The following is a 13,575-nucleotide window of genomic DNA, read 5'->3' as shown; positions in this document are numbered from 1 at the left end:
TGTAAAATGGAAAGAATAATGCCCACCTCCCAGGGGAGCCATGAGGATTAGTTAACATTTGTACAGATTTTTGAAGAGGAAAAATGCTAATTGTTGTTACTATTTGGGGAAACAGAGATGGGAACTTCATGAGAGCATAAATTTTATTCTCTTCCCAAAAACAAACGCAACCCAGGTATAAATAGTGTTTGCAGAAATACTAGGGGAGAAGTTGGTGCTGTATAACAATTTCTAGTTTTGCATTTAAAGTCTGTTTAAAAGAGAGATTTAAATATTCAAGCAGATCATTTTTTATTTCTACAGTTCTGCAATGTACCAACATTTTACAGGGTGGATTTTTGTTCAGTAGTGTAATAAGATGACAGTATTTACAGACCAATTCTGGTTTCCATAACAAGATTATGATTTTCTTTATTGTGATCACTGGTTAATTTATTTCTGCAGTCCATCATTTTGCTTTTGTTTAGGAGGGCCTGCATAACAGTAAACTCTTTACAGACACTGTTCAAACTGTTTTTATCAGTTGAAAAGTATTTAAAGTAGAGGAAGAATGGTCTTGTGGGTGTTCGAGGAGATCAGGATTCAATTTTTGGCTCTGCAACTGAATCTCTGGGGAGATTTTCAAAGGTGCAAATGGCAGTTTCAGTGAATGTGGGAGTTGGACACCTAACGGGAGATAGGTGCTTTTGAAAATCTCCTTTCCCCCTCCCCCACATGATCCTGAGCAAGTCACTGAATCTCACTGTGCCTCAGTTCCCTATTTATACCATGGGGATAATAATACTTACTTCTTTTTCCCATCGTTTTTGCCTGTCTTGACTATTTAGACTCTATAAACTCTTTGGGGCATGGACTGTCTCTTACTAACATATGTACAGCACCTACTGCAATGAGGCCCTGGTCTCAGTTGAGACCTCAAGGTGCTACTGTAATACAAATAATAAATAATGTTAATACTAGTATAGGGGTCTGGAGAGCATTGATTAAAACTGATTTCTTAAAGCCCTGGTTATAATGCCCGTAGGGTGACCAGACAGCAAATGTGAAAAATCGGGATGGAGGTGGGGGGTAATAGGAGTCTATATAAGATAAAGCCCCAGTAATCGGGACTGTCCCTATAAAATTGGGACATCTGGTCACCCTAGCTGCCCGTAATTTGGTGCTGCTAAAAATTGCCAGATTAACAGCCCTATATAACAAAATATTTTATTCATCCAGAAGGCAGGTTCAGCACAGGCATCAGCAGAGTAAACTTCGCTCACATGGCACCCCAAATGAGACACTACCCTACTGACCACTGACCCAATCACTCTGATTTCTAAATGCATTAATTTTGGCCTTGTTGTACCTTTCATATCTGCATTTTGTGAACATTCAAGAGATTGAGTTTTACTGGAGCAAGTGTTCACAGAATGTGAATTTCAGAGTCATATGCCTGGGCATTTACAAAAAATAAATGGTAAGTCTGCAGATGCATTTGCTCTACTAGTAGTAATGCTCTCAACCATTCAGGGAACAGAAACAATACCATGCTACTTATCTGAGCAATCACAACTAAGCACAAATTTATTTTCAAATAACATAGTGTCAAATTCTCACAGGTGAATTGTGTGTGATCCATCGATGAAGTCAAAGAGAAAATACATTGAACAAATGTGCATAATGAATAAATTCAAGGAAATCACAATTTGCTCTCATTTAGTCTGCAAATGGAATGACAGACAGAATTATTAGAATGCAGTTATTCACTGCACACTATTCTCTCAACTCTACTGAATCCAAATCTGGAGGGACCATGTCTAGTGATAAAAAACAATTCATGTTCCATGCCCACTCACTAATTACCCTTTAGCCTAGTACCAGTAACCAATTACAGCCAATTATGATGAGAGAGATGGAGCTTTGAATGTGGACTTAAGGAACTGGATTACTAAGCAGCTATCGAATGATGATGGCTTTTGGTCACTTACTACCAAGTTAGGCCAAGTGTCTATCGATGCCGTAGAAGTGAAAGTCTCGATAATGGATTAATAATCATGAGCAATTCACTTTCCCCAGTGAGATCTTTCAAGAATATAACCAGGAGCCTGAGCTCCGTGGGCCAGTTTTGTCCCTGATATAATTCCACTGAAACCAGTGGAGTTATACCAGGTATTTATTTCATCCAGTCCATATAACAGGCTAATTCATATCGCTATCTACTAGGCACATCCACTATTTCCTTCTTCTTCACTCATCTTGTAATCTCTACACAATCAACCAAGTATGCAACACATGACCAGAATTCCTGCACGTTATATAAATAATTCAGGAAAGTTCTTAATTCCTTGGGGAAACTTACTCACATATCACCCGATCATGGGGTTTAAAGAGATGTCAAAGAAATTCTGTGGTTGTTATAGTCCAATGATAGAAATTTCATTAATTCACGACAAAATGTTAGTATTCCCTTTGAGCAGAACTATAAAATTATTTTAATTCTAGATAAATTAGCAGAAGCTGAGTTGATACCAAGGTGGATTGGTCTGAATTTGCCAGTCGAGGAATGTTGTACAACTGCATCTGCCACTGAGAAGCTGCTATGGTTGGATTCAGAACCAATGACGCAGCACAGTTTCACATGTCTCTGATAACACATAGGTAAACGGCTGGATTGCCAAATCCCAGAGGTCAAAAAAAGATTGATAAAGCAAATTAAACGCATGAGATTTCCAACGTGACGTGAACAAAAAAATCCAAACAAATCCAATTCCCAGTGCTCATGTCCCAGTGCCCCAAATGGCACTATTACAAGTGATTCCTGGAAAGAGCAGGAATCTTATAGGAAAATACCCTGCAGTGAGGATGGTCCGTGTTGAATCTGCCAGTTGTTGCACTGATTCAGACTTCGCCATATCTCTGCGCTTTTGCACTAGTAACCAACCAGGGCTGGATTTAGGGGCAGGCGACTCAAGCTGTGGTGCCGGGCTTGGAGGGCACCAGGCTCAGGTGCTGTTTTTGCTGCTAGTGACAAAAGGGAAAATAGAATATTTGAAGTAACATGTTTCAGGTATTCTGTATGTGGATTCATTTTTCACTAACCTTCTGGAGCTTTGGAGAATCTCATGGAACCTTTTAGACTTTCTGATAACTACTTTTTCCTCGAACCTCCTAAAACGTTGTCAGACATGCCCTCACAGGCATATAAGGGGTGGGGTATCGCCAGTCAGTCAGTGAGATATAAGAATGAACTGAAGTGAAGTGAGAGCCCAGCTGCAATATTGTGAACCTTATTTTATTGTGTAATTGTGAAAGCTTACTTCTGTTTTAAGACTTGAAGAGTATAAGGAGCGACTAATAAAGGACATATTTAATGAGATGCCAGAGATATCAATCAAACCCCTATCTACACAACAGTATAAAAGACATACTGTTACTTCTTTTACCATGCTTAACACGTAACATTTGATGACTTCCTGAGTCTGTGGAACATAGACTTTTACTCTCCTGAATACTGTCTGTTTTCCCCTGTAAAAAATAAAAGATGTCCCAGAAAAAGCCTTCAGGAGCTCAGTCTAGGAAGGAAAAAGCTCAATTGCAATCTAGTTTGCATCCAGGAGCAAATCTGATGGGAAATAAATGGGGGGGGGAGCTAAAGATGCTCCTCATTTGAGGCGCCATTTAGTTTACAGCTGGCCCAGACCAACCCTCCCTCAAAGCACTCAGACCGTAAGCTAGGTCTGCAATCTCAGGTGACACAGCTCCAAACTTTTCCTGTCAGGCACCTTTATACTTTACTCAGAAAGCAGAAGAAGTGAGATGACATTCCATACATGTCCAGAGGCCACTAGATTTCCACCTTCTTTGTCGCATAGACCACATATATCTAGGGCAACTGAAAGGTTATTTAAGACTGCAAAAGGGAAATTAATACTCAGTGCATTTCCAAAGTAGAAATTGCAAGTTGCTGGAATCACTTATTTAAAACTTTTTCTCAAGTACAGCAAGACGAAAGTGAAGTAAAATCGTCTAGAGTGGGTTGGAAACACTCTCTCCTGAAGCCCTAAACATCACTTCTAGTGACATTAACTTGAGCTACATGTCCCATCGGAGAGTAAGTGTCAGCAAAGTAAATGCATTAGTTAAAGCTTAATAGTAGTTTAGTGTTCAATATCTTGAAATATTAAATATGTTTTTTCCCAAAGTAAACTGCTATTCAGTTTTAATGAAGACATTAACCTGCTTGATTTGTAAGCTCCTGTGGGAAGCCAGTCTAAAATACTGTCACAAGAGGTGGGCAGAAGTAACAAGAGCTATGACAGAAAATCAAGCACATTTTAAATGTTAAAAAAGCAGCCAGAAAATGAGTCTCAATATGCTCTTGTTTTCTTTTAATTTTGTTTATTTTTTGGTAATGTGATTTGTGCCCTTTAAAAGATGCCGATTAGGGCTGGTTATAATGTTCATGGCAACAGTGGGTGTTGAAATCTTGGTGAGTTTTCACTAATGAGTTAGTCAACATGAAAATGGGAAAATTCAGATTAAAAATTATTTGGGTTAGAATCAGAGCTTTGAATTCAAAGCTTTGAGTTTCTGGCATAGGTGGTTTGGCTGCTTTCAAACAGAATCCATTCCTGTGGCTTTGATCCCAGTTTGAATTTTCTGGATTGACTTTGGATGCAGGATAAATCTCATGGGAACAAATAATCTTATGAATTTTCAACTAGAAATGCTAGAGATCTAGTGAGATCAGCTGAAATTATGAGTCTCTGAGCAATTAAACTGGGTGTATATTTTCCCTGAAGTGTATATTGGTGAACTAACAATGGAGAGGAGCTGGCTGCTTTGTTTCACTGTGGCTGTGTTTATTTCATGCTGTCAAGCATGGATTCTGACACTTAACAGTATTAATATTGCTATTTCTATTGATATAATTAGCACTGCTATAAATAATAGCTAAGGCTGCCATAGCTAAGTATATCGTTGCAATCAGCAATATCAGGGCCTCCTTTATTACACAGCAGCCTGACAGATCTAAACAAGAAGACAGTTACTGAACAGTACCAGTGATTCTAATGGCCCAGTTAAAAGGGCTATTGCTGCATGTAAGACTCTTCTAAACAAACTAATTTATATGTGTGAGACTAAAGTTTCTCACTAGTCTCACACTTGCCAACATTTGAATGCTATAAATAGGCAATCCTGATTTCCAGCCATATGATATGAATAACTTGTATGGACTTCAATGGAAGTTAGTCATATGCTATGATGGTAGAGAGGGGCCAGGTCTGATTAGGACAGAAGTAGGGACGTACGTTTAAATTCCACTGAAATGCACTAGTTTAGGAGAGCTTTTTGGCAAGATAGAGTGGGAAATCATTCGCTAACTAAACAAAACAAGAAGAGGCTGATCTTCTTAAATAGGGATGCTATTTCAATCTCACACTACACCTTACTATACTTAAGAATATTTAAGTGACAACTTGACCTAGTGGTCCAAATAATTGACTGGGAACCAGGAACTTTAAAGGCTCTCCCAGTGTATTTCAATGGACTCTGCTACTGTCTCACTATGGTCAAAAAGTGTCCACTAGCTTTGGTGGCATCTATTTTTGTGTCCAACATAAAACAGCTTGGGCTGATTTTAGAGGTGCTGAATACCCACAATTTCAAGTGACTTCAAATGGACAAGTACATGCTCAGTACCTGTAAAAATCAGCCTCAAAGTGTCTCAAGGTGTGTACCCAGAAACAGAGGCATCCTAAATTAACAGCAACTTTTGAAATGTTAGGGCTTTCTTGATTGATCTTCTTTTAATTCTTTGTAAAAGGAGGATAACACTACAGTATGTCTCTCCCAGGGAGTTTGTGAAGATTAATATTTGAACACTGTACATGTAAACTGGATCCCTGTGTTTTTATTTTTTCATACAGCTCTGAGTGTGGTTTGCCACGCAAGCTTTGAGTGTTTGACCTTTTTAAGCCAAAAGCACTAGCTGTCCAAAACTCAGAATGGGTGGGGAAGAGGTTGTGTGGGAGTTAAGTCATTTGTTTAATTATCAGTGGGTGTGAGACGTGCATTTTCAAGTACTACAAGACAGCAAAACCAAACTGTTTTGTATTCCTTTTACATTAGGACAGGGCCGTGTTGATACCCTTATCTAGTCCTTCAATAGACTGCTCAAGAGACAGAGTTGCTAGCTTCAATACACATAAACTTACAACAGTAAATTGTGTAGCAGTACAATTCAAGGAAAACTTTGGACTATTTTACTAAGGCTATGGCTACACTTCAGAGCTTACAGCCGCGCAGCTGCACCGCTGTAGCACTTCTACTGCAGATGCTCTAAGGCGACAGGAGAGCTCTCCCATTGACTTAATTACTCCATCCCCCATGAGTGGCAGTAGCTATGCCAGCACGAGAAGCTCTCCCGCCGATACAGCGCTATCCACACCAGCGCTTAGGTCAATGTAACTTACGTCGCTCGAGGAGTGACTTAATCATACCCGACTGACATAATTTATACCGACCTAAGATGTAGTGTGTACACAGCCTAAATTTTTTTGGTCTAGCTCACTTGGTACGTGGTCAAAGTTCTCACACAGCATAGTATCTCTTGTAAAAATCCTAAAACCAAATGTATCCCATATATAACTCCACTGATGTCATTTAAATTACTCCAGAGATTAATTTAATCTTTAGGGCCACATTCTGCTCTCTGGTGTAATGTGGACTAACTCCACCAAAGTCAAAGTTACAGCCAGAATTTGGCCTCTAGTGTCAAGTCAGAAGATCCATGAAATGCCTTCTATCTAAGGTACTTATACAATCCTCATAATATCTGAGCACCTCACAATCTTAAATATATTTATCCTCAAACACCTATGTAAAGTAAGAAGATACTGTTATATCCATTTTACAGATAGGGAATAGAGAGACTAAGTGATGTGTCCAAAGTCACAGGAGAAGCCTGTGACAGAGCCAGAAACTGAACTCGGGTCTCCCAAATCCCCAGACAGCAACCTAACCCTGATCCGTGAACCCTTTATAAGTATATTTATCATGGAACATGGAGTATTAATGATCTGTACTAAGGCACTTCTATTTTAAAACAAAGCAGGGAGGACATAAGGAATTGTTCCTCTTGTATCTAGATAAAAAGTAAGACTTGCCTCATGTCTGTTTCTCTGAAAAAACTTATATTGCAAAGGGTAATATTCTCTCTCCCATCTTTCCTGATTGGTCTCATCTCTCAGTCATCTGTAGTTCCAAGTGAAGTAAGAATACAGAACAAGACTACTAACGTACCTCCCCCGGGAGTCCACATTCTGAACTGCATAAATCAGGTTTCATTGGATTTCATTCATGCAACAGACCATATAAAGTGGAATTTTCAAATGTGCCATAAGTATTCACAAGTCATTTGGGTGCTTTTGAAAATCCCACCTCTACTAACCAATTTTTAGTTTGGGTTGAAAACTCCCAACGTTTAGCCCCAACATATTTTCCTCATGAAAATTACAAGGAGCTAATTTTGTTTTGATGGTGCTTCACTGCTACTCTGTATCAAGGGTCTTCATGATTACAGTAAGGTAAACAGTCCAGACTTGCTGAAGTCACCCATGTCAGCCTCCCATTACTATCGAACCGGTAATGATATGTACACTCTTTCTATAACAGCTAATTCAACAGACATTTAATTCAGGTGCAATCATTCAAGCCATCCACAGCCCAGGGCAATAATAAGGTTAGAAAAAACGTATTTTACAAAGCATGTAATTACATCTGAATCTGGATTAGTTAATATCTGTTGAGTGCTTTGAAGACATTAAAATAGCACTTCTCTTTTACAACATCTTCCATATCAAGATTCCTACATATTTACAAACAATAATGAATTAGGCCTCACAAATCCCATCCCCATACTAGCAGGTGGGTAAAGTATTATCCCCATTTTACAAATGGAATAACTTGGACACAAAAGAGGTTACACCTACGGCTTTAAAATCCTACCTGTGTTGAGATTTCCTGTCCCTATTCAAGCAGTCCCACTGAAATCAAGTAAGCTTGCAGAAAAGCTAGGAAAATAACCCAGAACTACTGAAAACAAGGGCTGTGGTTTAACAACTGGAGAATACTATAAAAATGCTGTATTTATATGATGGGTGCTATGGATTATTATTAATTCTTAATCCCAACCAGATAACTCCGTACAGAAGACCTGACACCCCACTTTTCATTAAAGATTTAATAGCAAAGACAGTGTTATACTGAGGTCTCATAAGACTTTCTTATACAAAATACACAGAGTATTTCCTAAATTAAATTATTACAGATAATGAAAATAACACCATTATTTTAAACAAGTGAACAAAGAAGATTGTATGATAGAGTATACTTGATTTTTTTATCTGTTTCTTCATTGTTATTAATTTGCAAAATAAATAATTCCACAAATGGCTCTCCAAGTTATTAGTCTGAATTATTACATTTCTGCTGTATATCCAAATCAAGACCAGACTGAGGTTTATGTTGAGTTGAGTTGGGATGGAGGGAACACCCAAAACAATGAAGCCAAGAGGTAGAGTTGTGGTCTTGGATGCAGCGATTCTGTCCCCAGCTCCTCCACTGATTTGCTGTGTAACTCTGGCCAAGTATCTTCACCTAATTTAGGATCTTCTATAGCACCCATCACTTTAATATTTAAGTCCCTCCAAGGAAAATTAGATGGATTAGAGGAGTTCCAATGGACTTTATGAAGACCTATGCTCTTTTCCTTTAATCAATTACAGTGGCTCTTGTCTGGATTATATGGAGGGGGGGGAGGAGAATCTTTTTCTTGCCCCTGTGACATCTCCATCTGTAATACAGAAATAATTTCCACCTTTGCAAGGTGACTTTTTGCATGTACAGATGACAAATGTATGTAAAAGTAAAATAGTATAATGAATTGGCTTGTAGGTATATATGTCACTGCCCTCTGCTGGATTGATTCTGAATAGTTCAACTCTGTGTCATAGGCCCTCTACCGCTAACAGCTAAAGATTCTCTTTTAGCTTAAGTGGCAGAGACCTGTGATTTTAGAGCAGGATGCCCCTGTGTCACAATTAAGTAATGGAAACCATGAAATTCTAGCTGGCTACTTAATTTTACTGTATTATTAGGAACCTGTCTTAGGACTCATTTGAGGGCCATGCACTAATTTTTGGAAAGGTGTGAAATATCCAAAACTTTGGCAACTGTCTAGATATTAAATCACAAATTCTCTCATACATGCCATCAGAAAGTTTTCTTCTGTAAGAAATCTGGGATTTTTACACCTACAGATTAAATGATTAGATTTAAAATAATGCTCAAATCTTCTGTAATGTTCTTCCCACATTACAAATGGACTATTAAATCAGTGGAATGCCAATCAAATGCTTTTGTACTTTGAAAGAAAGGTTTAAATAACAAAAGCTGTTTTTCAGGCTTCTCTCTCTCTTTCTCACACTTAAGTCAGTGTTCTATGTACATTAATTACAATGTGTTTACTATCTTTTCTAGTAAGACCACAATTCAAAAGATTTTGAGAACGTGAATTTTTAGAAAAATTACAATCAGGGAGTCTCATGAATTCTGGATCTCATTACTCAAACTTGTCGAAGTTTAGTACAGAACATTATATTCTTCCTCAAGATATAATGTTTATATGCAGAAAAAAGAGTTTGTGGTATAATTGTTCTAACAGATTTGGGAGCTGAGAGCTCTGGGTTCAAGTCCTAGCTCTGCAACTCACTCGCTGTATGACTTTGGGCAAGTTACTAATGAGTTAGAGTTAGATTTTCAAGAGATTAAGCTCAGTGGAGCTACATTAATTTGCACCATCTGAAGCTCTGATTCTCAGTATTCAAAGATACTGAGTAAAGCTGGCAGGAAAACAGAATTTCTGTCCCTCATGGAAAATTTTAAAGTTCAGAAAAAATTTCATCCCAAGTTGGGGCAAAGTAAAAACCTTAAAAAAATTCATCAGAACTGAAACGGAATTTTTCCTCGAAGGCTCTTGTCAATTTCACATTCTCTCTGAAAGCAGAAAGTATAAGTGACAAAAGCCCTCCAGCAGCCAGCCATGATTCTCCCCTTAGAAAACTGAAGTATTCTGGCAAAACTGACAGTTTCCCACAGAAAAATTCAATTTAGCAAAAAGGGCATTTTCTATCAGAAAATATATTCTGATAGAAAATTCCCAACCAGCTCTAGTACTGAGCATCCAGAGTTATTATTAAAGACATTCAAGCCATTAACCTCCTCATGCCTCAGAGTTTCCCTATTCGTAAGAAGGGGATAATACTACTTTCTTACCACACAGAGCTGGTTTTTGGATTAATTTATTAATGCTTGCAAAGCACACTGAGCTCCACAGATGTAAGATGCTGTAGAAGAGCAGTGTTATTATTATCCTATTAATTTCAAAGATATGATTTGTATATAAAAATGCATTCCAGAAAGACCCACTGAAATGTGCAAATTTCAGGATTGTCTGCTGTATAATCATAAATAATCACATTTCTAGAATATAAAGATGTTTTTCTCCTATAATAATTACTTCGATCTCAGAACTTGGCTTCAAGCAGGCTTGGTTCATTTTACCAGATTGATATTCCTTTATTTGTTTTATTGCAGTTATTATTGTTATGCTGTTTAACACAGGGGCCAACTTAATTTTACAAGATTGTGCATATCCTCAAGATTCTGAACTTATTTAGAGAATGGGATGGGATTCTAGAAGGATTTTTAGAAGGTCTCTTTCTATAAGTCTATAATATACAACTAAACTATTGTTGTATGTAAAGTCAATAAGGTTTTTAAAATGTTTAAGAAGCTTCATTTAAAATTAAATTAAAATGCAGAGCCCCCCAGACCGGTGGCCAGGACCGAATGCCACTGAAAATCAGCTTGTGTTGCCATAGGTTGCCTACCCCTGCTCTAAATCATGTAACTGATATCTCCTTATCACCAGCTGAGAACAGAACTAACATTTCACTATTTCTCCTTTGTTAGCTTTGTAACTTTAAAATAATTTCAATAATTTAGAACACACTGGAATAACCATTTATAATGTTTTCAAAAAAACAATCCAATTTCAAAGTGAAAATATATGTCGGTCCTGATGCTGTATTTATCCAAACACCCAAAAGTGGATTTTCTCCCTACCAGTATCTCAACAGGCATCGCCTATCCACAGGGCATCATCGTTTCAATCTTTTCTCTTTGACAACTAGTTACATCGCTTTTCTTTTTTTAGCGGTGGAGAAGTAAATGGCAGTAGCCCTTTCATTTAACTTCTATTGAGGGAACTGCAGGAATCTGGGATAGGAGGCCCTGTGAACTTTGTATCTGCAGATGCTTAGCCATGGAATTGCAAATTACTGACTTTCTTGAAAACTAATGTCAAAACTGCTCCATGAACTGTCCTAAGGGCTGTCCCCCTGCCATAGGATCAAAGTGCACATATTCTCCACTAGTCTGAAGGGTGAAATCCAAAACAGATATAATTTGTGTTATAGAGCTCCACCTTACCCCTCCTGAGCAACCAAGCTGCTCTTTTTTCATTTACTTTATAATAAATTTACCACCCTTTTATAAAACATGGTACCTAACTGCTATGCAACAAAGCAAAAAAGGAAATTATTTTGTAGAGCAGGAGATAAAGGTGTTATTTTGTCAGGCACAAAAAAGAACAAGTTCCAAGCACCTGGTGACATGAGTGGGACAAGCTCAGACTTGGCAATAGAAAGATACCTCCACTAAGACATTTTTCAGAGTCAAGGTAGTATCTTAAATTCAACACTTGAGTTTCACCTGGACAATTCAAACCCCACATGCCTTCTCTTCACACGAACCATTCCCCCCCTTCTGCAGTTATTTTCAGCCCTATTTATGACCGTTAGCTATTGGCACCGGGGGGGGGGGGGGCGGCGGCAGGACAGGGCAGGCAGGGCGGGCTGGAGGCAGGGACTGAGCGGATGGAGCGGGCTGACTGCGGCGGCTGTTGCTCATCGGCGCGGGGCGATGCTCTGTCCCCAGGGCAGGGTGCGCAGCGCGCGGCGGGAGACGGAGGCGGGTTCCTCACCCCAGCCCCGGCGGGGTCCACAGCGCCACTTCCAGCGCTACCACTTGAGTCCTTCCGGGGGCGGGGGGGGTGCGTGGGTGAAACGCCCCCGGGAGCGACAGAAGTTTTAGCGCTGAACAGCGGCAGTGGCGAGGGCGCGTTCCCGGCGGGACGGGAGCGTTTCCCTGCCGCGCCCGGCCGGGGACACCGCGCTGGAGCTGCAATCGCCGGGGCGGGGGCGGGGGGCCGGGATAAGTGGGGCACTTAGCGGGGGTTTAACGGTTTTCCAGCGGGATTTGAACCCCAGGGCGGGACCCGCGCTCCGGACGCGCCTCCGGCAGAACTTTTCTTTTGCTCAAAGTTCGCCCCGCGGAGCCGGCTCGGACCCCGCCCGACCCGGGGGAGCCGCCGCTCGGCCCCGAGAGCCCGGCCGAGGGTCACCGCTCCAGCGCAGCGCAGCGGGCGCCCCCCTCCCTCGCGGCGGGGGAAGTCGCGAGCCCCGCCGGGGCACCTCAGCAACGGCTCGAGTGAGCGCGCGCAGCCCGGCAAGTTCGGGGGCGCCGCCTGCCCCCCAGAACCCCTCCCCTTCCCCTCAGTCCCCACCCCACAGGTACCCCCAATGGGCGGGGCGAGGAACCTGCCGGCCCCGCCCCCTAACCCTCGGCTGACCCCGGAAGCGCGGTACCTCTCTCATCTTCTCTCTTCCCTCCGCAGCCGCTCCACACTTTCACATGCAGCCGCCGCCGCCTAGCCGGCCCCCTCATTGGCCTGTTGCCCCGGCTACCCATCTGCCGATTGGCTCAGAGCCACGCTACTCCCTAACGGGCCCCGCCCACAAGCACGCACTCTTTCCCTTCCCGCCCGCCTCTGGATGTTGGTTCTTTATTGGTATAGCGGTGCTCTCAAGTCCGCTATGCGCCCAGGCGATTGGTCCAGCCACTTGTTCATCAAGTGAAGTTCGTCTGTCATTGGTAGAGATCCGAAAGATAAAGTCCATTTTCGCGATGGCAGGGTGTTGATTGGATTAGTTTTGTTGTCAGTTTCCCCGGCGCTTGGGTGGTGATTGGCTACCCAAGACACCCCGCCCAACACAGCAAGGTAGGTTGCGAATCCTCCCCTTTCTACGCATTTCTATTTCCCATTTTATTTATTTATTTATTTTCTTCATAAACTTAAATGACCCCGGAGAGGAGGGGGGCAGGGCGGGGCCTCACGGAGACGACTACCAATGGGAGAGGGAGAAGGGGTGTGGCCGACCACCGTGCTGGCCAATAAGGAGGGAGCCGCCGCTCAGGTCTTGGCACGCGGCCGGCCAATCATCCCTTCCCCCCTTTCCTTAACCCTCTGCCTGGCACCGGCGGCAGTTAATCACTGTCTGTGCCAGGGAGGGATGTGGATTGCACCATTCCCAGCTGAGCGGGAGTGGAGAGACAGCCTGTACCATCGCCAACACTAGTGGGGGGGGGAGGGGGATTTGGAACAGGTCCAGCCTGCAAAGGGGGCAC

The 13,575-nt window shown here is 41.5% G+C and overlaps 1 protein-coding gene across 4 annotated transcripts in view; it reads right to left on the bottom strand.

The window, feature by feature from the left end:
* ZBTB20 (zinc finger and BTB domain containing 20) overlaps positions 1 to 12,823 on the bottom strand; it is a 666,697-nt gene extending 653,874 nt beyond the window's left edge. Inside the window, exon 1 of one of the 4 annotated variants that reach the window (XM_045001306.1) lies at positions 12,756 to 12,823. The gene's annotated coding sequence lies outside the window, so the exon portion shown is untranslated. Of the gene's footprint in view, positions 1 to 12,739 lie in introns of all 4 variants that reach the window. The other 3 variants (XM_045001342.1, XM_045001323.1, XM_045001329.1) reach the window with 3 other exon arrangements.
* Between the last annotated feature and the right edge of the window lie 752 nt (positions 12,824 to 13,575).

The sequence above is a fragment of the Mauremys mutica genome, chromosome 1 (assembly GCF_020497125.1).
Source record: "Mauremys mutica isolate MM-2020 ecotype Southern chromosome 1, ASM2049712v1, whole genome shotgun sequence".
NCBI classification, from domain to species: domain Eukaryota; kingdom Metazoa; phylum Chordata; order Testudines; family Geoemydidae; genus Mauremys; species Mauremys mutica.
Note: the sequence above shows the minus strand (reverse complement) of the source record. Positions and strands in the feature narration are given on the sequence as shown.